The 25,851-nt window shown below is 40.6% G+C and overlaps 1 protein-coding gene across 2 annotated transcripts in view; it reads left to right on the forward strand.

The window, feature by feature from the left end:
• The window catches only part of snap25a (synaptosome associated protein 25a), a 131,281-nt gene that overhangs the window by 927 nt on the left and 104,503 nt on the right, over nucleotides 1–25,851 (forward strand). The gene's annotated exons all lie outside the window — the stretch shown is intronic.

Raw genomic sequence — 25,851 nt, forward strand, 5'->3', positions numbered from 1 at the left:
AATTTGTTAAGGACACACCCAAGACCTACCTTGCAAGGGAAGGAGCCACGAGATAACCTAATAAGGGGGACACGATACGTGAGCTGCCAGTTGTCGATTCGAACATCTAGAAATGAGACGAGATCTGATCATTTTCATGACTGTAATTTATTAATGACCCAATTGCTTACCCAGTTCAGTTGCGTGGACAGTGTGTCTCTATGTTCTGTATTAGTCAATCATTTAAAAGATATTTCCATTCGCCAGTCTGTTCTGTGTGAGCAACCCAGTGTGTTATGCCGGGCTATTTTGTATGTTAAAAAGATGATTGTAAAACTTCCATGAACACGCGCTTCTGGTTCACGCACTGATCTGCCACGGAGTTACGTCGAATGAAATCCTTCTACGTGACTCGGATGGGAATATCTACGTGGCTTGGTGTAAGTGGAAGGGAGGAGGTTATTTACTTGTTCGGTGTTCTCCTGAGGGTTTTTTTTAAAAAAAATATGCATTAGTGCAACATGCAAGCTTTACTTTTATTTAATGCAATGGTCATGTGGGGTTGTTATCCTCCAGAAATGCCTGAGAAAGATTCAGTAGCAAAAAAAATTCTAGGTCCAGCAAACGTAACTTCTCAAGCGGTTTGTTTAGGTGGTCTAGCCCCTGGAACATGGGTTAGCTGTGAGAATGCGAATTATCTGTGGTGCTGTGAACGACAGGAGAGAAATGATGTATTTTGCAATCGAAGACCAACTGCTAGAAGAAGCGATCTTGAGTTTGTAAGCTGTTAAAGTCCCTTGGAACAAACATTGATGAAAGCTTGCGTGACGTTTAAAACAAAATCGAATTTGATGGATTCCTGCCTCTCCATTTGATTTTCAAAACCGAGAACGCCTGTGTCTAAAATAAATGTTAATAACGCAGAAACTTCTTGCAACGAGCCAATGCTATCTGCTATTGCAACGTCTGGTTGACACCTGATGATAGCATTGCAATTCTAATTGACTGTGTCAACATTTCCCACTTAATTTTGCTAATTCAACTGTCACATTGTATTTGCAGACTTACGTTTAGATGGCTATGTGGGGTGAGTTTAGATGTCGACCGGCAGAATTTGGAGGTGGAGACGGTGCAGAGGTGGGAGCACAGTGTTTTATGACCTTAGGAAGCTCAGTGGCACAGGTTTCCTGCGGGCCTGACTGTCAATTAGTATTCCTGCTTCCATTTCCAGGACACAGCCAGTCAGATTACAAGGTTGACTGGTTGACAGGTCACTAGGCCTTCAACATCAGGCCACAGTTTGGGATTGGCAGAAGTGAGTAGGAAATTGTTTGGGTGGGTAGGTGATGAGAGGTGGGCATGGGGAGTGATGAAGTGTGAGGTGGGGTGATGATGCGGGGTAGTGTATGTGAGTGGGGAGGATGATGAGAGATGATGGGAGGGCCAATGAGAGATGCGTGGTGGTGGAATGCTTTGAGTCAGAAGAGGCAGAGATACAGTTCTGGAGCAGGATTTGGGGGAGATCACTGACCAGAAGCAAAAAATCAGAGGCCAGATCAGGGTAACTAGTAGTTGAATATTAGAAGTATGAATGCAAATTAAGTGATAAGATCAGAGACCGTGTAAAATTGGAGGCCCGTGTGAGGAAGATTGGAGGCCCAAGGAGAGGATAAGAAGAATTGTGGGGAAAGAGGGAACTGGAATGTTGGTGGCATGAGTTGCCAATCCAGATCCAAGCCAGTCAGTGATAGAAGTTTATTGACTACTCAGTCTCACAGCAGCTTCCACCTGCCAGTGCCATGTGTGCTCAGTGTACATGTGTGCAGACAATTAATAGCCAACATCTGTTTATTCTAAACCTTAAATAAAGACATTAAAATGAAACAATGTAATTAACCAAACATTACAACAGTGAAGGGTTGGGGTGAGTGGTGATTTGGTAATGTCTGATCATGGAGTGGGTTAATCAGGTAGATTGGATGCAACAAGTTCTGGCTCCATTTAATCTTTGAGTTTTCCAAGATGTAGGAAGCCTTTCTGGTCCAGATTAAATTTAATATAATATTGTTATACACTCATAACCTGATAAAATTTAAATTGCCAATGAGTGCCATGATTTGGTTTCTTGTCTTTCCCCAACTCTCCCCCCACTCCCACTTCATTGAAGTGGATAGTATAGGGTCAGATTCAGATTTTTAATATTTTAACACTGTATCCGACACAAATTTATTCCTTATAGCGGTTAAAATTTGTGAGTAGCATTTCATGATCTGAAGCAATTGCTTGATATTAGTGGGTTGATAATGAGACTACTTTGTGAATGCAATCTAATATGCAGTCATTTGTATTGATCTGACATGACTTTTACATTCAGATTTCCTATTGTTGCTGAGTTTTGATGGAATTGATGCACCTCAGTGAAGACTTCACTTGAAAGGTCAACAGTGAAGTGAAATTATATTGATAATTTCAATTCCAGCTTTCCTCCAAAAAAAGTAAATGGGTGTGGGAAGAATAGGCGTTAGAATGTATGATAGAAAATATAATATTGACAGATAAGTATTGATTTAAATATTTTAAAACATGCTGTTTAAAGGTCACTGATTGTATATTTATGAGTTTCTTGATATAACTTAGATATTTAATTTGTTAACCTGTATAGATGAACATTAAATTTTTGTTTCAGCATTTCTGATGGGAAATTTCCAGAAAAATAAATTAGAAAATATATACATCTTCATGATATGATTGGACATTATTCTTGTTTATCAGACTAATAATTTTATGACATGGAAACAAAGTTATGATTGTACAACTGGATGAATATGAGCTTTGCAACATACTCAGAGAGGGCATGATCTGGCCTTTTTGAGGTAATCCACAAATTGCAGAAAATGGAGAAGTATTCATAGAATTATAGTATTATTAAAGTGCCAAAAGAGTCCATACAGTCCATCAGCTCTTTAAATAATCATTTCACTTAATGATATTTACCTGCTTTCTCCCTATAATCCTGAACATCTTTCCTTTTCAAATAACAGTCAAATACTCTTTCCATGATCTGCCTCCAACATACTAGCAGTGTTACTGTTTCTTCATAGAGTGGCATCATAGACACAATACTGCACTGACATATCATTTTAAGATTTCCTGGCAAATTAATGTGAGGGGTAAGATGATGATTATCATCAACTCTAGTATTTGAAGGGAGACTTCAATAATGGACCTGCAGTAAGATGCAGAAAACATTGACTTGGCAGAATGGAGTTCACAATCATTGGAAGACTGCATTTCATTTTGATGATACTTCTCTGGATGTGCTCCTGTAATGATTTACTGGGAAATAATGTTCCTCACTGATGGGAGGAAGAAGCCTGCAGGTGAAATCAAGAAGGTGAGCCTTAGATTGTCCATGAGGCCAGTAGATAGAGTGTCATGCCAGACTCATGGATTCAAGGATGAAAGTGATTTAATGATCTAAGCAGGATGGCAATGATAAGGACAATGGCACATCCAACTGCATCCTGTAGTGTGTATTACTTCAACCCTCTCATTCTGCCTTCTCAAACCTACTCCACCACATCACCCCACTCTTATGCTGCAGGTACACCCATCCCTCTCCTATCCAGGTGCTTTTTTATGGACACATCCACGATTAACACTCCTTATACAATGGCATATCTCATATTATCACGATCAACAAATATCTTCTTCATTTGTTCACTGTATTCATATTACTCTCTCTCTCTCATAGGACTCTCCTTTCCCCTCTTGGAGAAGACAGAGAACTGGGGGTAGCCTGCTAGCCATCTTGCCATTGATAGCTGCTGAGGGGGAGGTGCCAGCCAACAATGAAATCTCAGCCTGCTTGGCTCAGAACACAGAATTAAATGTCTGACAGCCTCATGGCATGCAATACTCACTCATGTTAATTTGGTGCCAGCAGCCAGTGAAATATAGGGTATGTGCGTAATGATCACTTAAAGTGTCATAAGCTTGACAGTTCAAACTCGTATCTTTAATCACTTAAAAGGGCCTTTAAGTGTCTCTGAGGAGATGGCCCAGGAAGATGAGGGCAGTGCCTGAAGAGATCATTTCCCTGTGACGGTACACCATTATACAGGCCTGTACCAGCTCAAACACTCACACTTCTCTGATAAGGCAGATTGTTGGGTTTCATCTAAAGACTCCCACATCACAAATGAGCATGAGTAGGGGTTACAGATAGGGGGAGTCAGGGTTGGACGATGCAGGATGCTTAAAGCTCTGCTCACCTCAATAAACAGAATAGTCTTAAAGCAGCAGCAAAGCATATGTGGTAACTGGCAGTTTGTTCACCCACAGTATGTATAGATATTGAAAGAATCCATCTTCCTTATGAGTGGCATGATGTTTCAGGCCTTTGTTGTGCACATAGATGAGTCATCTTCATGTTCGTGAAATGTTATAGACAAGTTCATGTTGACCTTCACACATTACTTGCACATTCTGACAATCATCTTAAACAGAATGGCTGATAGCAGTGACCTTTTATTTTACCACAGCAACAAAATATCCCCACTCTCATTGCTCGCAGGCAAGGGCATTTGGGCCACCAGAAGAATGATGGTGAAATATAACAGGGAAATGTGAGCTGTGCTCAAAGCACTTCCATTTCACACCCAATTTTCCTTGGCGTGTCAGTGCCTCAGATGCTGCCTTGTGTTCATAGGGCTGGGTCTGCTCTTGTACAGGCAGAGTAGCCATTGGCCCCTCAAGGGCCTGAAACCCCCAAGGAAGTCAGCCGAGAGCAATTCAGTGGTCAGACCATCCTACTTTGTACTCTGCTCAAGCTACAGGAGTTGCATTATGCAGAAGTGTTGGGAAGAAGAATGCAGATCTCTGAATGCACAAGAATATCACATTGCAAAGTTACGCAATGACTGGTAAGTTGCTGTTTGGTCTTGCAGCCACATAAATACGATTTCTTCCCATTTATGTTGGCTTCCCCACTTTCGTTTGCATCTGGCGTTTGACTCTTAATTAATGATTAATAAATAAATAACGCTGAGCACCAGTGGGCTGGGAAAAATGTGCAGTTGTTTCTAGGATGGCTTTGTCTTTATGTCATAGCATGGCTGCGGCATGGCAAACGTCATTTTTCCACGTGTTGTCAGATGGGTGGACTGGGGAGGTAAAATGCATCTTGCATTAGCGACAGTATTCTAAGAATCCTGTCCAGCGATGAACATTGGTGCTGGTGGTTTTGGTGCATCATATTCTAACTCCTCCTCACAATTATTTGAAGAGGCGCTATGCTCTGGACCTTCTTCCTCCTTTGGGCCCAACCAAATTCCCTTGCAATTTGGTGCAGAGGGCAGTGCCCTATGGCCATTTTGGAGACCCTGACTGCTCCCTACTGAAGGATGCCTCAAGATTAGATTAGATTAGATTCCCTACAGTGTGGAAATAGGCCCTTTGGCCCAACAAGTCCACACCGACCCTCCGAAGAGTAACCCACCCCCCCCCTCCTCTGACTTATACACCTTACACTATGGACAATTTAGCATGGCCAATTTGACCTGACCTGCACATTGTTGGAATGTGGGAGGAAACCGGAGCACCCGGAGGAAACCCATGCAGACACAGGGAGAATGTGCAAACTTCACACAGACAGTCACCCGAGGCTGGAATCGAACTTGGGACTCTGGTGCTGGGAGGCAGCAGTGCTAACCACTGAGCCACTATGCCGCCCCTAAAAGATGCATCCTTTTGACCTGTCAAGCATCCTCAGCATATTCATGTCTTGCCCAATGGTGCATCTGGCTTTTTGAATTGTTTTCACTTTTTCTCTTGTGGTCTCATTGGTTAGGTTCTTCATGGGTGTCATCCACCTTTTCAACAGGTACCTCTTGGCCCTGAGCAAATACTTGATAGGTGTGCTGTTAGTTGTGAAGGGAGGATGAGTTGCTTCAGGACTATATGGCCATGAATTTTGCACACACTTCTATAAAGATCCCTTTACCATTGTACATTGATGGAGCTGGAGTTCATGTGGTTGATGAGTACTCCTGGGAGATGAGAGATTGCTTCAATTGCAGAAATCAATGATGCCCTGTATTTGTGCCAAGCTAGCGAGAACTGCAACCCTGAGTGCCCAGTCATTCTGACTGGCACCATCACAGGAAAAGTGTACGTAACTTCTGGTTCTGGCAGACAAGCCATCATTTGCCTCTCAAATGCATTTGTGCGCCAGCTACCGTACGATCCTCCAATTGTCTCTGGTGAAGTCCTGGAAAGATCCAAAGGCACAAACATTGAAGCTGGAGGTGTTGTAGATGGTAAAGTATGGCCACCAGACCAACAGGTGCCAATCTAACAAATGTAACTTAAGACCCTGAGCCTTCTTGAGAAGTTACTGTTCCCATGTGTTGAGGAGGTTTATCCTCTACCTGCATATTCTTTTTAACAGGTTCTGCCTCCTGTGAACTGCACCTGTCTGCTGAATCACCTTTTCCTGTGGAGCTGCAGGACTGTGAGCAACCAACTGTCACTGCTTCTGGTGCTTTTGCTCTGTTGCTAGAGATCACCTTGGTTCTTGCATGAAGACCAAAGTAAAACAGCTCAAGTTGTCCCTTTATTGATCTGACAGCTGAGAGCTTCTGAGCGCAGAACAGACACAAAATCCTCGAAAGTGTAGGTGACCCCTTCTGAAATGCGTACAGTCAAGGGTGTCAACTCTTTTGTTTTTCTCCTGCACATTTTTCATGCTCATTCAAAATGTTAGTGTTGGAAAATATAAAATCTCTCTTTCTATTTGCACAGTACTAACCACTGGAAGTCACAGATTTAAATTTTCTCCACTCTGTCATAGGTGTGTGAAGCTCAACTTCAGACAACCTCTCAGCCAACATTGTGAACTTTCCATTTCATAGCACCTATCCTTATGGTTTGTCTGAATGCAGTTACTGATTTCATGCTAACTGCATTTCCGACATAACAGAAATTAGCTTTGCTATTGGGAAACATATCTTTAGAAGGTGCTGTAGCAAATGTTTGTCTCAGTGCATAATTTCTACGTATTCAATTCAATTTGAATTTGGCTATTTTTGTCAGTGTGACTGGAGAAATGTTATTTGACTTGTACATCTCACAGTCACAGTCTGCCATGTTTTGAAATGTCCTTCCTGGAGAGGCTGTGCTTTGGTGGTAGACTGGCTTACTACAAATTGTAGGTATAGCCAGTATGTTGCTGAAAATGTGTTGCTGGAAAAGCGCAGCAGGTCAGGCAGCATCCAAGGAACAGGAGAATCGACGTTTTGGGCATAAGCCCTTCTTCAGGATTCCTGAAGGGCTTATGCCCGAAACGTCGATTCTCCTGTTCCTTGGATGCTGCCTGACCTGCTGCGCTTTTCCAGCAACACATTTTCAGCTCTGATCTCCAGCATCTGCAGCCCTCACTTTCTCTAGCCAGTATGTTCTTTGTTTCAGTGTGAGGCATATTAGTGATGAGCAAGTGAACAATTTTATTATCACAGATAATCACAGATTGGTGCAGAGTTCTTGAAGGAACAACGTTACAAGATCATAAGACCATAGAATGTAGGGGCAGAAGATGGCCATTCAGCCCATCAGTTCTGTTCTGACTTTCAATGAGGTTATGACTGATCTGATAATCCTATATTCCACTTTCTTGCCTTATCTTTATAACCCTTGAATCCTTTACTGACTAAATGTTTATCTATGTGGGCGGCACGGTGGCACAGTGGTTAGCACTGCTGCCTCGTAGCGCCTGAGATCCGGGTTCAATTCCCGCCTCAGGCAAATGACTGTGTGGAGTTTGCACTTTCTCCCCGTGTCTGCGTGGGTTTCCTCCGGATTCTCCAGTTTCCTCCCACAGTCTAAAGATGTGCAGGTCAGGTGAATTGGCCATGCTAAATTGCCCGTAGTGTTAGGTAAGGGGTAAATGTAGGGGTATGGGTGGGTTGCGCTTTGGCGGGGTGGTGTGGACTTGTTGGGCCAAAGGGCCTGTTTTCACACTGTAAGTAATCTAATCTAATCTATCAGGGAGCAATTATATTTGTATGAATGCTTTCACTTCTCAACACTGCTATCCTTAAGGAGAAAGTGAGGACTGCAGATGCTGGAGACCAGAGTCAACAGTGTGGTGCTGGAAAAGCACAGCTATGCTAACATTGATGAAGGGCTTATGCTCAAAACGTTGACTCTCCTGCTCCTTGGATACTGCCTGACTGGCTGTGCTTGTTCAGCGCCACATGTTTTGACACTGATATCCTTAAGGCTACTTAACTTAAATTTGTAGTTTTTTGCATTTTTGTCCCAAATCCTGGACAGCTTTTTTGTGAATTAACCCACGTCCAATCAAAATGGAGCTGGAAATTTACAAATATGTTGTTTCTTAACAACCTGTGGAGAGTTAGTTTAAACTATATTTATCATAGAATCCCTACAGTGTGGAGACAGACCATTAGGTCCAACAAGTCCACACCAACCCTTTGAAGAGTAACCCACCCAGACCCATTCCCCTATCCCATTACTCTATGTTTACCCCAATTAATGCACCTAACCTACACATCGCTGAACACTATGGGCAATTTGGCATGGCCATTTCACCTAACCTGCGCATCTTTCGGCTGTGGGAGGAAACTGGAGAACCCTGAGGAAACCCACATGGGAAGAATGTGCAAACTCCACAAAGACAGTCGCCCAAGGCTGGAATCGAACCCGGGTCCCTGGTGTTATGAGGCACTGAAACACCATGCTACCCTCATGTTATGGACGAGATCAGACCCCCTTCAAATATATCAAGAAGATAGCCTGGACCCTAACTTTTCCTTTTTTAAAGGCAAGGGTAAAGGTTACACTATTCAGCTTTAAGCAAAGTACACTTTATACCTATTCCACAGTTAAAATACAAACCAAAGAAATAAGAATTGACCTAACTTTAACTCTATTGGAAAATTTAACAGAATAATAGATAATTTAACTACAAACCTGAAATTGTTCCAATATAGTAACATCCCATAACCAACGCTTGACAAAGGCAAATTCTGTAAAATAGATTGGCTCATGTGCAATGTTTCTCCAGTCCAGGAGGAAAGAACAACACAAGAAAATTCTGGCAGAGAGAGAGAACTCAAATGTTTTGCTGTCGCAGGGAGAGATGTCTGGCAGCTTCAAAACCCCAGCAACTGCTGAAACCTAAACTAAAACCCTGGTTCTGTGTGGAACCTGATTCCACCCATTCAGACTGCTTCTATTGTTCCAATTAAAAAAAACCCAATGCCCTCACAAGCTGTTTACTTTATTGGCTTGGAACGGACTGCTTGGTACCACTGTCTCAACCTCTCTTCATTTTAAAAAAAAAGGACAAAATTTACACCTCTTAAAGCCAGAATATCATCACAGTCAGTAAAGCAATGAATTAGGGTAAATGGGAGTTGCATTGATTGGAAAAATGGTTGGAAGAGTGCTGTCCTAGGTGTGGTGTTGAGTCTCAATGCTGGAGTTCTATTTTAACATCTCCTGCCAGCCTGACCACACATTTTCACTAAGTTTTATACTTATTTGCTTCATCAAGCTGTACTCCAGCAAAGTCCATGACAGCCGATGATGGAATTCCACTCCCTGCCCCCTTTCCCCATACTTAGTCATGCAGAGGTGGTGCAGCAAAAGACTTGTTTTTTTAAGCTCAGGCGCAATCTGCTGCATGTTCTGTCGCTTTGCTGTTCTCCACAGGATTTTCTGACTGTCTTCCATACTTAAGCAATTTTGTTAAGCTTTTTAAATTCCCAAACACCTTTTTAAGATTCAGCAATGTTACAATTTGAAACATAGGAAAATGAGACTGTCATTCGGCCCTTTGAGTCTGCTCTGCCATTCAATATGATCCTGGCTGATCATCCAAATCAATGGCCTCTTCCTTGTTTTTGAATTGGCTTTAATTAGATTAAATTCCCTACAGGGTGAATACAGGCCCTTCAGCCCAACAAGTCCACACCAACCCTCCAAAAGAGTAATCCACCCAAACCCATTTCCCTCTGACGAATGTACCTAACACTACAGGCAATTTAGCATGGCCAATTCACCTGACCTGCACATCTTTGGACTCTGGGAGGAAACCAAAGCATCCAGAGGAAACCCACACGGAGAATGTGCAAACTCTGCACAGACAGTCACCCAAGACTGGAACTGAACCTGGGACTCTGGTGCTGTGAAGCAGCAGTGCTGACCACTGAGCCACCATGCCACCCATGTACTCAAATGAGTGCAATGAAAAGTTTATAAGTCACCACTTACAGCACTATCTTGGGTACAAAGGTTCCTTTGTACAATCCTTAGTTACAGAATAGAAAGATGAAGGAAAAGTATGACTGTCAAGTCAGAAAAACAAGAAGTACAGTTAAAATGACAAACATAACAGTGTCCCTCCAAAGACTCTCCACAACAGATGTGTGCAGGGAGCCGCAATGTGGTCTGACTGCTGGCTGCCACCACATTCCACGTTTGGCCAATCTCCCCATTCCTGCTTTGGGCTGCAAGTGACCATGCTCTGGCCTCTGGCTGCTGGTGTCCCTGCTCGAGCCCCTGTCATCTCCTCCGACCCAGCTTCGGAAGTTGGGGCTGGGTTTCTGGGTCCGAGAGAAGGGAGGAGAGAGGGAGAAACTAAAAAACGAAGAAGAAAAGGAACAGGTGGAGTGGAGGAGCTCTTGTTCCACTGTCCTACTCCATCGCCGTCTTACCAGAAGATTCCCCCATATCTTTTGCTCCCTTTAGGCCCAAGTGCTATATCCAATTCCTTTTGAAATCGCACATTTTTGGGGCTTGATTGCTTTCGGTGGTAGAAAATTCCACAGGCTCACCACTTTCTGGGTGAAGAAATTTCTTCTCATCTCAGTCCCAAATGGTTTACCCCCTTTGCTTAGACTTTGACTCTATCATCCCCACTTCAGATTCCCCCACGATCAGGAACATCCTTCCTGCATTGACCATGCCTATTCATCTCTCTTTACCTCCTCACTTCTTTGATGCTGCTGGACATTTGGAGAATGAAGCTGACAAAGGTCAGTTTAGTAGGATTGTTTTCACTGCTCTGTTTATAAACATGGCAGTGAATCAAGATCAGCTGGGAGACTTTAACATGAAAAAAAGACTGATTGACATATCATTTGTCTCTTGTGGGTAAGACTAGGGAAATCATTTAACAATATATTTTATCCAACTTGATGAGTTACATCTAATAGCTGCCCTCAAGCTTAGATGACAGCTGCCCTCAGCAGCCTGCTCCTACTTAATAAGAATCAAACGGAGTCCTTTATGTGAAAACAATTCGATTGTAAATAAAATTGTTTGATCCTACAATTAATTAAACAAACAGGAAATAGTTTGAATTATTAAGCCTTCTCTTTTCAACTTAAAAAAAGACTGGTTTTGGAAATATTGAGGTAAAATCACAGAACATGCTCATATTCTTGCGGTTTAGCTATCTGCTGGATAGGTTAGTCTGAGTTTCACTGATTGGCTGGAATTACAAAGTGTAACGCAATGAGAAGAAAGCCAAATGCAGTGCCTGGTCTAAATTTCAGTCTTGGGGCATTTCAATGCCTTGTGTAAGTGCTGCCATTCCAGTTGTCACCTGGAACAGCAATGAAAAAGATATAGAGTGATTCAAAGCAGCAGGACATTGGGCAACTTTTTATTTCCATGTAAATTTTGGGGATGAGTTTTAAGTAAGATCAAGTTGGAGTTAAGTCCAGTCCAGGTCAGAGGAGACCTCAAGTTTTCTTGTGGGCCCACACAGCATTCCTGCCTCTTTCTGGAGCTAAACTGGCCTGTGTTGTTGTCAGACTCCCTTTGGCCTAGTCTGAAGCAAGCTGTAAGTCCTGTTGTAAAACTTCATTGCATCGATGCACATACATAGTCAGACCCTGTAAAATGTGTCTGATTGAGGCAACAGATGAAAGAAGGTCTGCCAAAAAGTCCAGCAAACTGGAGAACATGTCTACAGAAATCTAGCCCATTGGTCAGCAAGGAATTGAGTACAACTAGCTCCATTTCCTGAGGATCAGCAGGATGGTGTTTTACAGCAAGGACGGTCGAAGTCAACATGCAACATGGAGATAGCACAAAGAAATGCAAATGTGATAAGGCTTTCAGCTGCACATTGCATCTTACTGAATGAAGTGTGAATGTGTTTTGGAATAGAATGCCAGAGCTGCAAGCTTATTTAGGTGAACAACGCGGCTGGGATGACAGGCAGGGTTTGGTAAACATGCAGCCAGTTAACAAGTAGTGCTTCATGGCATCAGTCCTTGGGTTGCCTACCTGGTGTATGGTACTAGTGGGGAGTCTTACCTTATAATGTACTGTCTTCTTCTGCATTCATGTCTCGCATGGAGCCTGGCTTCTGCAATCCGCCAATGGTAGTGCCAGCAATCCATTGTGGAGAATACACTGCATTTCCAAACAGAGTAATTCTCTTCACATTCACTTCCCTAGCTGTCAAACAGTGGTTTGACCAGTTCTCCCATTGCCCAGTGACTCCTGTTCTTGCTTCCACAAGATTATCTGTGTTTCTGCTGTTTTACATTATCTACAAAATCAGGTAATTGATTATCTAAATACTTTTCCAACCTATCAAAATGTTCCAATCTTTGTTGTGACCTCTAAGTGGCTGCAACCAATAATTTCTTTGAGGATGAATCTTATTGGATACATTATTACCTGTATTCTACAAGATCAACTCTATTGCGTTTCCTACACAAAGCATAAATAGCGTAGACAGCATTTGGTGTCTATTGGTGCATGGTTTGGGCCTCCTCACAAATTTTGTGGAGTTTAACTAGGCAGAGTGGCTGAATCTGCCCTTTCTTATATATGTAAATGATAGTGTGTATACTGTGATGCATAAGACCATAAGCTGTAACAGCAAAAGTGGGCCATTCAGCCCATTAGGTCTACTCCACCATTCATATGAGATCATGGCTGATCTAGTAATCCTCGACTCCAATGTCATGCTTTATCCCCATAATCTTTGATTCCCTTTTTGGTTAAAAATCTATATGAGTCGATCTTTAATATACTTAATGACCTATCCTTGACAGCCTCCTGTTTTTAGAAATCCATAGATTCACTGCCCTCTGAGAGAAGAAATTCCTCCTCATCTTTATCCTAAATGAGTGACCCCTTAATCTGGGATTTTGCCCTCTGGTCTTAGAGTCTTCCAAAAGGGGGAACAATCTTTCTACAATAACCCTATCAGGCTGCTTTAGAATCTTGTTTATTCCAATAAGTTCACCTCTCATTTTTCTGAATTCCAATGGGTATAAACACAACCTACTCAAACTCTCCTCATAAAACAGTCCCTCTCAACCTTCTCTGGACTGACACCAATGCAAGCATATCTTAGTAAAGGAGACCAAAACTGTTCACAATATTCCAGCTTGTGTCTGACTACAGCCATGTATAATTTTAGCAAGACCTCTCTATTTTTATATTCTATTCCCTTTGAAATAAAAGCCAACATCTCAATTGTCTTCCATTTGTATCTCTTGACATTGAGTAAGTTCAACAAATTTCAATTCAGGGTTTGGTCCATGTGCTTTAATATACTACATCCCAATGGGAAGAACATATTGACTGGGAAAATAATGGGAGCATACAGGGTTCAGGCTGGCTGGCACTTTATTGTTCCGTAGTTATTTTGCGATGGAGAAAATGAGACAGAAAGTGTTGGAAAATTTTCAGCTTGGTGGACATAAGTCAGGATTGTTGACTTACGCACAGCATTATTTTTGATCCTGATGAACACCTTTTACCTTTTCTTTACTGTCAGTCATATCTTTCCTGTCATTACAATGGGCAGATTTCAGCACAAAAATATCTTCAATATAGTTGACCTTCCAGGTTGTATTGTCTGGAGAATTTGTGTGAATACTTATCACATTCTCCTTCTTTATGCAGTGCTATTTTATAGTCGGTATAAATCTCTGCACCTTATCTATAAATGGTTTGTGCTGTGATGATTGGCATTCACTGGTGGCCAATTCTTGGGTATTAGATGTATGAAAGTATGAATTTTGACTTGTTAGCTGTATCTGATAATGCTTGTCTGATAAACAATGCGCATATTTGCTTTCTCCTCAGGAAGGTTTGTTGAATGTAATGTACTGATTCAACTATTTTGTCTATAACCACATTGCAACAAATTTTCTTTGCAGGGGAATGATAGGTGGATGGATATTTGTTTCTGTAATAGATAGGCAGGAAGCTAAAGGAGTTCAGGATTCAATCCCAATATACCTGCCATAAATTTGCTGAAAGACTGCAAAACCCTTCCAAAAATGCCAATGCTTAGTAAATTCCTTTGTAGATTTCACCAAATTTCCAAACAGAGAGGCATTGGAGATCTTTTAGACATTTATTTTGAAATGTGTATTGATGACTCCGCAGGTTGATGTTGTTGTGTATGGATATAGAAGGAGACTAAGCTTTGACATTAGGCCCACACAATGAAATTGCCTGCCAAATATTTGTTGTCCTGGCACACATCTAATCCATGGAAACTTAAATAAGTTTCCTGATGGTGCCCAATGCTCACCCATGGAACTATATCCCAGCATTGAGTCAATGCTTTCAGAAAATAAAAAAATGACAAAACAGGAGAGTAGAAATGGAAAGATAAAAATGGCTGGAAAAGGTACATTTTATTGAAGATTTTTGTTATGCAATCATCAGGACTATACGCAAGAATACTATTGTAAAGAGGGAACAACATTTTATACTGCATGGGAAGAACTACTAATTGGTTGGCAAGTGTACACTGATTGGTAGAGGTGTTGTTATGGAGAATGCATCTATTAGATATGCGGTAAATGGCTGGAAAAGGTACATTTTATTGAAGATTTTTGTTATGCAATCATCAGGACTATACGCAAGAATACTATTGTAAAGAGGGAACAACATTTTATACTGCATTCGAAGAACTACTAATTGGTTGGCAAGTGTACACTGATTGGTAGAGGTGTTGCTATGGAGAATGCATCTATTAGATATGCGGTATTTTAAAAGCTACATTTTAATTTTTAAAAAATTTTTCAATTGTAGTCGGATATGGCAAAAGACTGTCCTAAAACCAAGGACTGTGGAAGAAATTATTACACTTTTAAGGAAACAAGTTAGTGAAACCCATTGTAAGTTGTGTTTACACTGCTGCATTGCACAACAGAAAGGAGGAGAGATAAGATGGCATGGTAGCAGGGTGTGTGTGCAGAGTGCAATTCATTGAGCAACAGATTGCTAACTGGTTTGCGCAAATGTGACCAGATGTCAATGTCAGAAGTCATCAGGTTGAAACCAATTTTTTTGATTCACTGTTGGGTAGGTGAACAGTCTTCCTATTTACAATAGAGAGTGAGAAGCCTCTAGACTACTGGAAAACCAGGGTCTGTGTTTCCATATTTAGCATATTTTATACAATGAACACATTTTTTTCAAAAAATAAAGTTGTGATAAAACTCATGAACCTTCCATTGTAACTTCCGAATAACAAAGTTATCCTTTTCCCATAGTTCAGGCTAGGCACCTCTCCCCAGCTTCAAGATCATTGCAGTTGTCCATGGTCCATTCTGTCTGCCTGGTGATCTGTTCAAGAAAGTACTGAGATCTCGGTATTCCCAAATGTAATTGCTTTGGTTGTTCATTGTGCATATGCCAGTAAAATATAATTTGCGTGAGGCTTTGGTGTTCAAACCAATGTGTGGAAAGAAAGGAAGGTGGAGGCATAAAAAGGAGAGAGAGAGAAAAATATATGGACAGAAAGGTGTAAAATAAAGGACCAGTGAACAGCGAGAGCCTCAGAATGTAAGGAATTGAAAGAGTATGCCACATGGCTTCTTGAACATGTTCCATTGTTCCTGATCTTTGACCCCAATTCCATCTACATGTCCATATTCTTTAATTCTCTTAGCATTGAAAACCAACTTGCTCTCAGCCTTGAGGTTACTCAGTGATTGAGCATCTGCAACTATTTGGGCCATAGATTCGCCAGCCTATAAGTAAAGGTTTCACTCCTAAATCTTAGTCTGCTTATGCCCGAAACATTGATGCTCCTGCTCTCCGGATGCTGCCTGGCCTGCTGCGCTTTTCCAGCACCACACTTTTAGACATTGACTCTCCAGTATCCGCACTTTCTCTTAAACTCCTTAACTCTGGTCACCTCAGCCAAAGAAAGCTCTTTTCATAAAGAGACAGAGGCGGGATAAGAAGTGAGATGGAAAAAGAAAGATAGTTAAAAAAAAATGCAACAGAAATGACTGCGAAAAAGAGAGAGAGATGGAAAGATATGTAAGCAAATTGTTTGTGTAATGAAAAAACAAAGGACTGGAAGATATCAAGTGAAAAATATTTCTTCTGTGAAAAACACCATAACTTAACAACTGGTAACATTAAAAATGATGGCTATACAGCAAACTACATTTATATAACACCTTCTTTATAATAAACTATCCCTAAAGGCTTCTCAGGAGAACTTTCAGACTGAAATTTGGGCTCTGTTTTTAATCGAGCATTGACTAAAAGTCTTCTGAAAATTCATTCAGTGTGTGCTAGCTCTGAGATTCAGGCAGTTTTGATTTTAATCCCATCAGAGTATTTTAAAAAGATTGATGTCTGTAATAACCTTTCGATTGCATGTGTTCTGTTTAACTTTTATGACTGAGTTGCTCTGTGCACATCAATTGCTTTGTCTATTGCTGTTATAATTCAGTGGCCTATATCAGAGTGAAGAGTGGATCCTGAATTCACAGATGTCAGCAGTGGGTCTGCCTCAGAATTTGGCTGCTTCTGATAGCTAGAGAGGTGGTTGTGCATGAAGTATGGAGGAGAACCTGCAGGTGTGCCAGGTAAATTCATACAACAGTTCAGGAATTCGACACCTGGAGCAAGGAGAGCACTCTCTCTGAGCACTCTCTGGGTGTTTCATTTTTTTGCTCACACCTCTGCTTCCCCCCCCCCCGCAACTCTGGGTGCAGTGAGGTCACCTTCATTTAGTTGCCACCCTGCTGTCAGTGAAATGCCAGCAGACCCATCAAGTAGCCCTTAATTGGATCTGTAATTATGCTAATTGGCTTGCTACTTCCTCGGAACAGAATCTCACTGCTGGATAGAAGCCCCAGTGATGGGGCAGTCCCAAGTGAGGTTCCTGCTATTTTACCTCATCTGTCATCCATGAACTGGTAAAATGATGCCCAATGTTGCAACTTGTAAAAAATTGAATAGCACTGAAAGTGTGATGACATTTTCATATTAAATAACTAATTGCTGCATACGTAGCCAACAACACGCAGCTTACATCTGCTAATATAGAAAACACTCGATTCAGAGTTCTGCATTAATCACCTTTGACTATTTATAATCTGTTATATTTGCACACACCTCACAAATACAGCTGCATCAAAACTTTAAATAGGGAGATGATGTTGCCTCTATACAAGTACAAAAATGATTAGCAACACAAAAGAAGACCATTTTGGGCTATTGTGGTTGTGTCAATCCAGAAAAAGCTATCATCTCTAATTCTGCCTGTCCAACTCTGCATAAGCATGTAGATTCTTCATCACAGTTCCATACCACAGTAGAGACACAGACAAAACATTGCCTTGGAGAATGAAACAGGAAAATATAGGTGTGCTATTATCCAGTTAATAAAAAAAAAGGCACAAGGCATATTCTATTTGTTTACTGAGAATATAGGCTCTTTGGGTATGAAAATATGTCACTTCTAGTTGAGATAAATGAGCCATGTCGCAAGCTTTTTATCTTAAAATGTCAATGTAGCAATTAGCGCACTCAGGATTGTTCAGCAAGTATTATCCCATCATTGAATCATATCTAACAATAACATGAGGGGCAAATATTTTACACTGAGGTTTGGTCTCGTGAGGAAGTGGTGGATGTGAGTACAATTATAACATTTGAAAGACATTTGGATAAGTACATGAACAAGAAAGGGATATGGCATATGGGATATGAATATAGTTTAGTTTGGGATTATGTTCGGCATGGACTGGTTAGACCAAAGGATTTTTTTCCATCCTGTATGACTCCATGACTCTATAATAGCTGACATGGGACAATCAGAGTCCTTTTGTCAACTAATCAGCACCCTCTTCTTCTATAGTGTAAAATATTGTGATCATTTAAAATTGGCATTGTGTTTGTATTTGTCTTGAAGAATGCAAGCTGAAATGCTTTGGCAACATTCCCAACTTTTTTCAATATTCAAACAAGTTAAAGTAAATGAGGAACCAAATGAGTAAAATTAAAATTTGGAACTGGAATGATGGCAGTGAGAATGACAATTGGACCTGTAATAGGAATGACAATCTCACTCATTAATAAAAAAAAGCCTCAAAGTTTCGAAAAGTTATAAATAAACTTACTGAGTATGTGAATTCTGCGTGTAACAGAAAATAGGAAACTGCTCAGAGCTCCAGGGAAGGCCGCGTGGATCTTATTAAAATATTCTGATACATCCATCGTTCTGAGCTGCACAGGATAAATTCTAGAAGCATAATAATCATCCAAATCTAATCCTTCGGTTATCCCAGATTCTCATTACTCCAGTATTGGTGTTTGTGTTTGCAACTGACTAGAGTGTAAACAATGGAACTTCCTCCCGAAATATTTCGAATTTTCTCTCCTTGATTACAATTTTGGTCATCTACCCTCATGTTCGCTGATAAGAATCAGAGCCAATATTGTTTTAATAAGCACTGCTGTAAAGTGTCTTAAGGTATTTTAGCATTGTTTGTTCAGGGCTTCAGTAATGCTAAATAGCATTGTATGTCATGGTGCAGGATAGTCCTGGTGGGCTTAAAAGTATTACTTTTTGGCAGAAGTCACTTATTGTAGTTTAGACAATACCATTCTCAAAGGCATCCCAGGTTGCGAATTTCTTCATTTTTCTTTAATTAATGTTGCATTATTGGATAGGGATATTGCGAAGAGCTAAGAGATCTATTTGGAATCTTTGCTTCATGGATTTTTTTTTTGGAACAGACTTTTTTATTTCTCATTTGAAAAAGCATTAGCTTTCAGGGCGCTGTTTCCTATTGTAGAATGTAACTGGGGCCTTGATGTTGATAAAAGCACAGCTGCACCATGTTAGTCCCTTAGCTCTGAAAAATAATTACACATATGCCTGCCTTAATTTAACCTTTAAAATCAGAAATATTCATTTAATAGCTTAAGCTGTTAAGCCTGTGGAAATGCTCTGTTTGTTCACACTCATGAATTCCTGACTATATTATGAACGGTTGATTGATATCCTGCATAGTTATGACCATAAACTGCATTTATGAAGCATCTTAAAACATCTCGGGGCAGGTTAATCAAAGAATATTTGAGAATAAGCCTCATCAAGTGATATTAGATGACCAAAAGCATTGTCAAATAAGGAACCATTCAGCTCAGATGGGAGGTCATTCAGCCCCTCGGGTCTGCGCTGATTCTCTTGAAGAGCAATCTGGTTACTTTCCCTACCCTGCTGTTTCTTCATATCCCTAAATATTTTAAAAAACCTCCTTCAAGTATTTATCCATTCCACTTCGAAGATTATTGTTTAACTGATATTAATCATTCAAATTAAGCTGTGCAATCAAACCATAACCAATCATTATCAGTACATTTCATTTCTTGATATCTTAGTTGCTAGTTACCTTAAATCTGCTACTTTTCAGCCATTGGAAACAAGTTCTCTTTAATGATTCCCTTGAAAGCTTTCATGATTTTAAACACCTCTATCAAAGCTCCCCTTCACCTTCTCTGCTCTAAGAACAATCTACCTTTTCCAATCTATCTGGGGAAATGCAGTCCCTCATCTTTGGAACCATTCTGGTAAGCCTCATCTATACACTTTCTGAAATCATTATGCCCTTATTAATGCCAAAGTTTGGACAATCCAGTTCAGCCTGATCTCCTGTATCTTCAGGCAAAAGTTACGACTGCCGATGCTGGAAATCAGAGAGGTGCTGGAAAAGCACAGCAGGTCAGGCAGCATCCAAGGAGCAGGAAAGTCAATGTTTCGGGCAAAAGCCCTTCATCAGACTGACTTCTGCCATAGGCTGCCTTTTTCTTGTTTTATCTTTCTCTGGAACTCTTTCGTCCTCTTGTGCACTCTGTTTGTCCTCCATACCTCCCTTATAAGAACGTTCTCAGGTGTTTCCTGAACTTCTTCTCCTTTATGGCTAATCATTGCTCTATTATATTTGTGCTGATCAATCTTAGGCTTTGCTTTGTCTGGCGCTTCAGTACTCTGAAGTTAGTTGTCTTGCAACATAGCTATTTTTATTCAAGACAGCTCCTTGTCCTTCCCTACTTGGTATTATAATTGCCTTTCCTGAGATGTCCTCTCACTGTGCCATTTCCCACTTGACCCACTTCAAGAATCAATGTCCTCTTTCTCAATGGGTAGGGTGAACGTTATCGTCAAGAAAAGCGCCCTGAACACATTTCAGATATTTCCCTCCTTCTCTTCCTTTGACATGATAATAATTCCATTCAATATCGGAGACTTGGAGTCTCCCATTCTCAGTATTCCATAGTTCTTGCATCTCCCTGTTCACCTTCAAATGCATAAGACGGTCTTGAACAGATCTCAATGCTCCACAGTAGTAGCCCCAGTGCCCAAAAATGTGAGGACTTCACTCCTATTTTATATCTTTAGCCGCACATGGACTTGGCAGATTCTCCTGTTTCAGTTCTCATTATTATGCCGCACTGGGAAGAATTCAAAGGTTACTGTCAATGCAATCCTGTTTTTCAACTTCCATACTTATTCTGCACACTCTGACTGCAGAATCTCCATCATCGTCCATCCTTTTTTGTTGGTTCTAACCTGGACCGTGACTTCTGCTCTTCTTTATCCCCTGGTAGCATGTTCTGGACCTTTTCATGAAGATTCCTGAAGAAGGGCTTATGCCCGAAATGTCGATTCTCCTTCTCCTTTGATGCTGCCTGACCTGCTGCGCTTTTCCAGCAACACATTTTTAAGCTTTTCATGATAGTCCTTTCTTGGCCACTTGGGAGAAAACATAGGGTCAGGGTCTCAAGTCAGATGTAGAATACTGTATGTCTGTTCCCTTGACTATTGAATTCACAATTATTATTGTGCTTCTATATTTTACCTCCTGTCCCATGCATCCATTTGACTTACAGTGCCAGGATAGGGACTGGACTTGTTGTAACTCACACTGGTATTTACTGTTGGATGTTGGTATGACAGTGCCATGGATTCCTGTGGATTCCTGTGCTGTGTGTCTCTTCCTGCGTTTTCAGATGGCCTCCCACTTATACATCTCTGTCTGGCCAGGGGTTAATTTTTTTCTGCATACTGTGATTCAGGAAGCATTCAACTATCCACTTACACTGTGGAGAAGCCTTGGTTTGAATTTGAGCATTAGAAACATGAGTCTTCAATAGACATGAAGCATCAAAGTTCTTGAACACCACAGGAATTTCAGCTAACCATTCAATTAGAAACTTCAGAGAACAAAGAAAATCGTTCTTAGCGATAATTGCTATTAACTTGGTCTATGATTTTAATGTATTTAATATATTAACTTACACTTACTTTTCTACCAATCCTCAAAACCAAAGACAAGTTATTTTCTCATGTTGTACAAGACCCATTCAGATATGAAGGTATTCAGGAGTCAAACAAGCAATTACAAGTATTATTAAGAATGTCTTAAATATAATTTAAAATGAAGTTAAACAAAGCAAAAGGAAATCAACTATGTAATGTGAAATATATTTAAAAGAAACAATGGGACACTTGCTGTCCAACACTTCTTGGACTGCGTCTGCTTCAGAATTTATATTCACATGGTTCTGTTTTCCCCAGATAACATACAATGTCGAGAATAAGTACTCTACTGCATAAATCACTAATCTTGGCCTTGGCAATTGCAGAGGCTGTTGGAACTGACTTTGTAAGCAGTGGTAGACTAGAGTGAAACCAAGTTTTATTTCCATGTAATTGCCATGAATACATTGCAGATAAAAAGCAAGCCTTTTTCTCTTTGCACAATACCTTATTTCATAGCATGTTAGAGCATAGAATTCTTAGCAACTCACAATAACTATCCACCTACACATATACTCTGCTTTACAGAGTACCTTTACTGTGCTTAATCCTCAGGAATTGCCTGTGGCTGAATTATTCTAAAGCTGGAAATGAGGTCAATGTTAGTGCAGGGAAAATTATGAGCACCAATGAACATCACATATGCACATAAATCGTTCCAGGGCGTGCTGAAAGCAGAAAGTGTTGGAACAAAAATGCATTTTAAATGAGACAGGGTCAAGCAAGGGTTTGGAGTGGTTATTGTTAGTTCAAGGTCAAGCAGTTCAATTCATCTCTGATTCTCGCCACACGCTCGTAGAATTACTTTCCTGTTCAAGTTTGAACATTAAGGAAGAAGGTCCTGAACTTGAACTCCAAGCCAGTTCAGTGGGCACAAGTCTAAATTGTAAATACAACATGGGGCCAGTCAATGCTTCATTACACTCTCCCATCTGAGTTGGAAGGCCATTGGTTGAAGTCCCCACTCTTGAAATTTCAGGACAAAATCTCGGCAGTGTTAGGTTGTGTCATTTTTCAAATGAAATGCCATCTGTCCTCCCAAATTGGGATAAAATATTCCTTGTCACTGTTTAAAAGAGCATAGGAGGTCAACTGAATGTCCTAACCAATATTTATTGCTTAATTGGAATCACTAAAAAAGCAAATTATTTGTGCAATAAGTCAATTTTTATGGGAACTTTCTGTGCAAAAGCTGGCTACCGCATTTCCTATATTACAATAGTGAGGATACTTCATGTGCTTCATGCCAGCTGAATGACATGAAAGGTGCTATTTAAATGTAGTTTTTGCTTTCTGAAGGAAGAGAGGTTCCTGCCTTTTCCTATCAGAAGTTAATGTCCATAGCTTTTCCTATGTCGGAACTTCTATTCAGTTTAATTAAATTACCTAATCAACATTGAATTAAAGGAGTAGGGTGACAGATGGATAGATGGAAGCCTTAGTTTGAAATTACTCTATTGATTATTTATAAAACAGGTAGTCATTTTTTGTACCTAGATTTACATGTCTGTTTGATGATGTTAGCAGGAGACCTGGTGCTTATGTGATGTTATGATACCTATAGAGTCTGACAAATTTTTAAAAAGTTTGAACATTCAATGAATGACCATAACAATGATAAAACAAGGTTTCAGGTTTTAAGACTTTCTCTGTAATAAACAAACTAAAGACAATATCAACGGCACGGTGGCTCAGTGGTTAGCACTGCTGCCTCACAGCACCTGGGTTCAATTCCTGCCACTCTCTGTGTGGAGTTTGCACATTTTGTGTGGGTTTCTTCCCACAATCCAAAGATGTGCAGGTGAATTAGACATGCTAAATTGCCCACAGTGTTAGTCAGGGGTAAATATAGAGGGGTGGGTTTCTCTTCGGAGGGCCAGTGTGGATTCGTTGGGCTGAAGGGCCTGTTTCCACACTGTAGAGATTCTAATCTAAACATTTTTTCCGAAGGGCACTTATTGTCCAAAATTCAGAGAAGATGCTTAATTTTACATTTACAATGGCCAAAACTTCCCTTGTCATGCTTATGCTTAACTCTATCTCTTAAGTTCACATTTCATTCACCAGGAACCAATCCAAAACTATTTTCAGCTCGTTTGTGTTTTCTTCTCTGGCTGGATGTCCTCCATGCCACGAACTAACTTTAATGGTGAAGGTTGAATTAGAAAGCCAACCCTCTAGCCAAAGCTAGGAGTAACTCTCAGCTTTGGTTAGACCCTCAAAACATGGTCTCTTCAATCTGAGTGTGAATTCCCATCTACTTCTTCGGGGATGAACAATAGATACTTATTGCCTTTATTTTTATGCTGTCTCTTGGATCCTTGCAGACTGACCTCTCTGTGAAGATCATGGATGTATTAGGAAAAACTCACTAAACCAACAGTACAGTTGCTTGCCAAGGACTCTTTTGTTCTCAAAACCCTAGTCCATGGCAATGTGAATCACATGGGCACTATATCTAGGCAGACATGTTAAGCAGTTCAACTCTAGATTCACAACTGCATTCTCTTTTGAACAGACTATTTAGTTGTAATTAAACAAAACCTGATGTTACTAACACCATCTTGTGATGTGGAGACTAATAGTCTACCCACCATCAATGCAGCATTGCTTTATCATGCACATTCTTCTCAGTAAAACAACAAAGGTTATAAGATGATTAGGGGTTTAGATAGGATCGACAGTGAGAATCTTTTTCCTCGTATGGAGTCAGCTATTACAAGGGGGCATAGCTTTAAATTAAGGGGGGGTAGGTATAGGACAGATGTTAGGGGTAGGTTCTTTACTCAGCGAGTCGTGAGTTCATGGAATGCCCTGCCAGTAGCAGTGGTGGACTCTCCCTCATTATGGGCATTTAAGCGGGCATTGGATAGGCATATGGAGGATAGTGGGCTAGTGTAGGTTAGGTGGGCTTGGATCGGCGCAACATCGAGAGCCGAAGGGCCTGTACTGCGCTGTATTCTTCTATGTTCTATGTTCTATGTTCTATGTCCTTTAAACTTGAACAACCAAGACGACCCAAGCTTGCAGGTGAGTGTATTGTAGGAGAAAGTGAGGACTGCAGATGCTGGAGATCAGAGCTGAAAATGTGTTGCTGGAAAAGCGCAGCAGGTCAGGCAGCATCCAGAGAACAGGAGAATCGACGTTTCGGGCATGAGCCCTTCTTCAGGAGTGAATGTATTGTCACATGATCTGTTCATTCTTCCAATTTACACATATTAAATAGAGAGTCCCAAAACATAGCTGTCTTATAAATTTGCTATTTTCTAAAGTAGGGTCAATCAAATAAAATAGATATATACTGCCAATGCTAAAGATGCTGCTTATCATCGGCTCATCATTTGGGATGCTCACACACATGAATGAATTTAAAATTAAACATAGCAAAATTAATGCTTGCTATAAAAATGAAAGAAATTCACAAAAATGATAAAATTGTAAGTTATGATTCATTCCTTACAATAACTCATTGAGAAAATAAGACCATAAAACCTCAGTACAGAAGTAGGCCATACATCCCATCAAGTCTGCTGCATCATTCAATGAGATCATGACTGATCTTCAACTCCAATATGCTGCTTTTCCCTATACCCTTGATTCCCTTGTTGATTAAAAATCTACCTATTCTCAGCCTTGAATGTATGTAATGGTCCAGCCTTGACAACTCTATGTGGTAAGAATTCCACAGATTCACTATTTTCTGAGACTATAAATGCCTCTTCGTCTCTACCTTAACTGAGTGATCTCTTCGACTGAGATTGTACTATCTGGTCGAGACTCTACCATAATGGGAAACATCCTCTCAGCATCAACATTGTCAAGTCTCCGAAGAATCTTATATGTTTCAATCTCCTAAACTCCAAATAGTGTGAACCCGACCGACTCAACATCTGTTGTAGAGTCATATCATAAGCACAGAAACAGACCCTTCGATCAAACTAATCCATGCCGAAATTAATCCCAAACTAAACTAGTCCCACCTGCCTACTCCTGGCCAATATCTTTCAAACCTTTCCTATTTATGTACTTATCCAAATGTATTTTAACTTTGAAATTGTACCCACATCCACCACTTCCTCAGGAAGTTCATTGGAAACGTTCTTTATTAAATCTATCACTCCGCTCATGTTAAAAATATGCCCCCAGTCTTGAAACCTTCCATCCCATTCAGCCTAATAAACCTTCTCTGGACAGCGCCCAATGCTAGTATAAGAAATTCATCCATA

The sequence above is a fragment of the Chiloscyllium plagiosum genome, chromosome 9 (assembly GCF_004010195.1).
Source record: "Chiloscyllium plagiosum isolate BGI_BamShark_2017 chromosome 9, ASM401019v2, whole genome shotgun sequence".
In the NCBI taxonomy this organism is placed as follows: Eukaryota; Metazoa; Chordata; class Chondrichthyes; order Orectolobiformes; family Hemiscylliidae; genus Chiloscyllium; species Chiloscyllium plagiosum.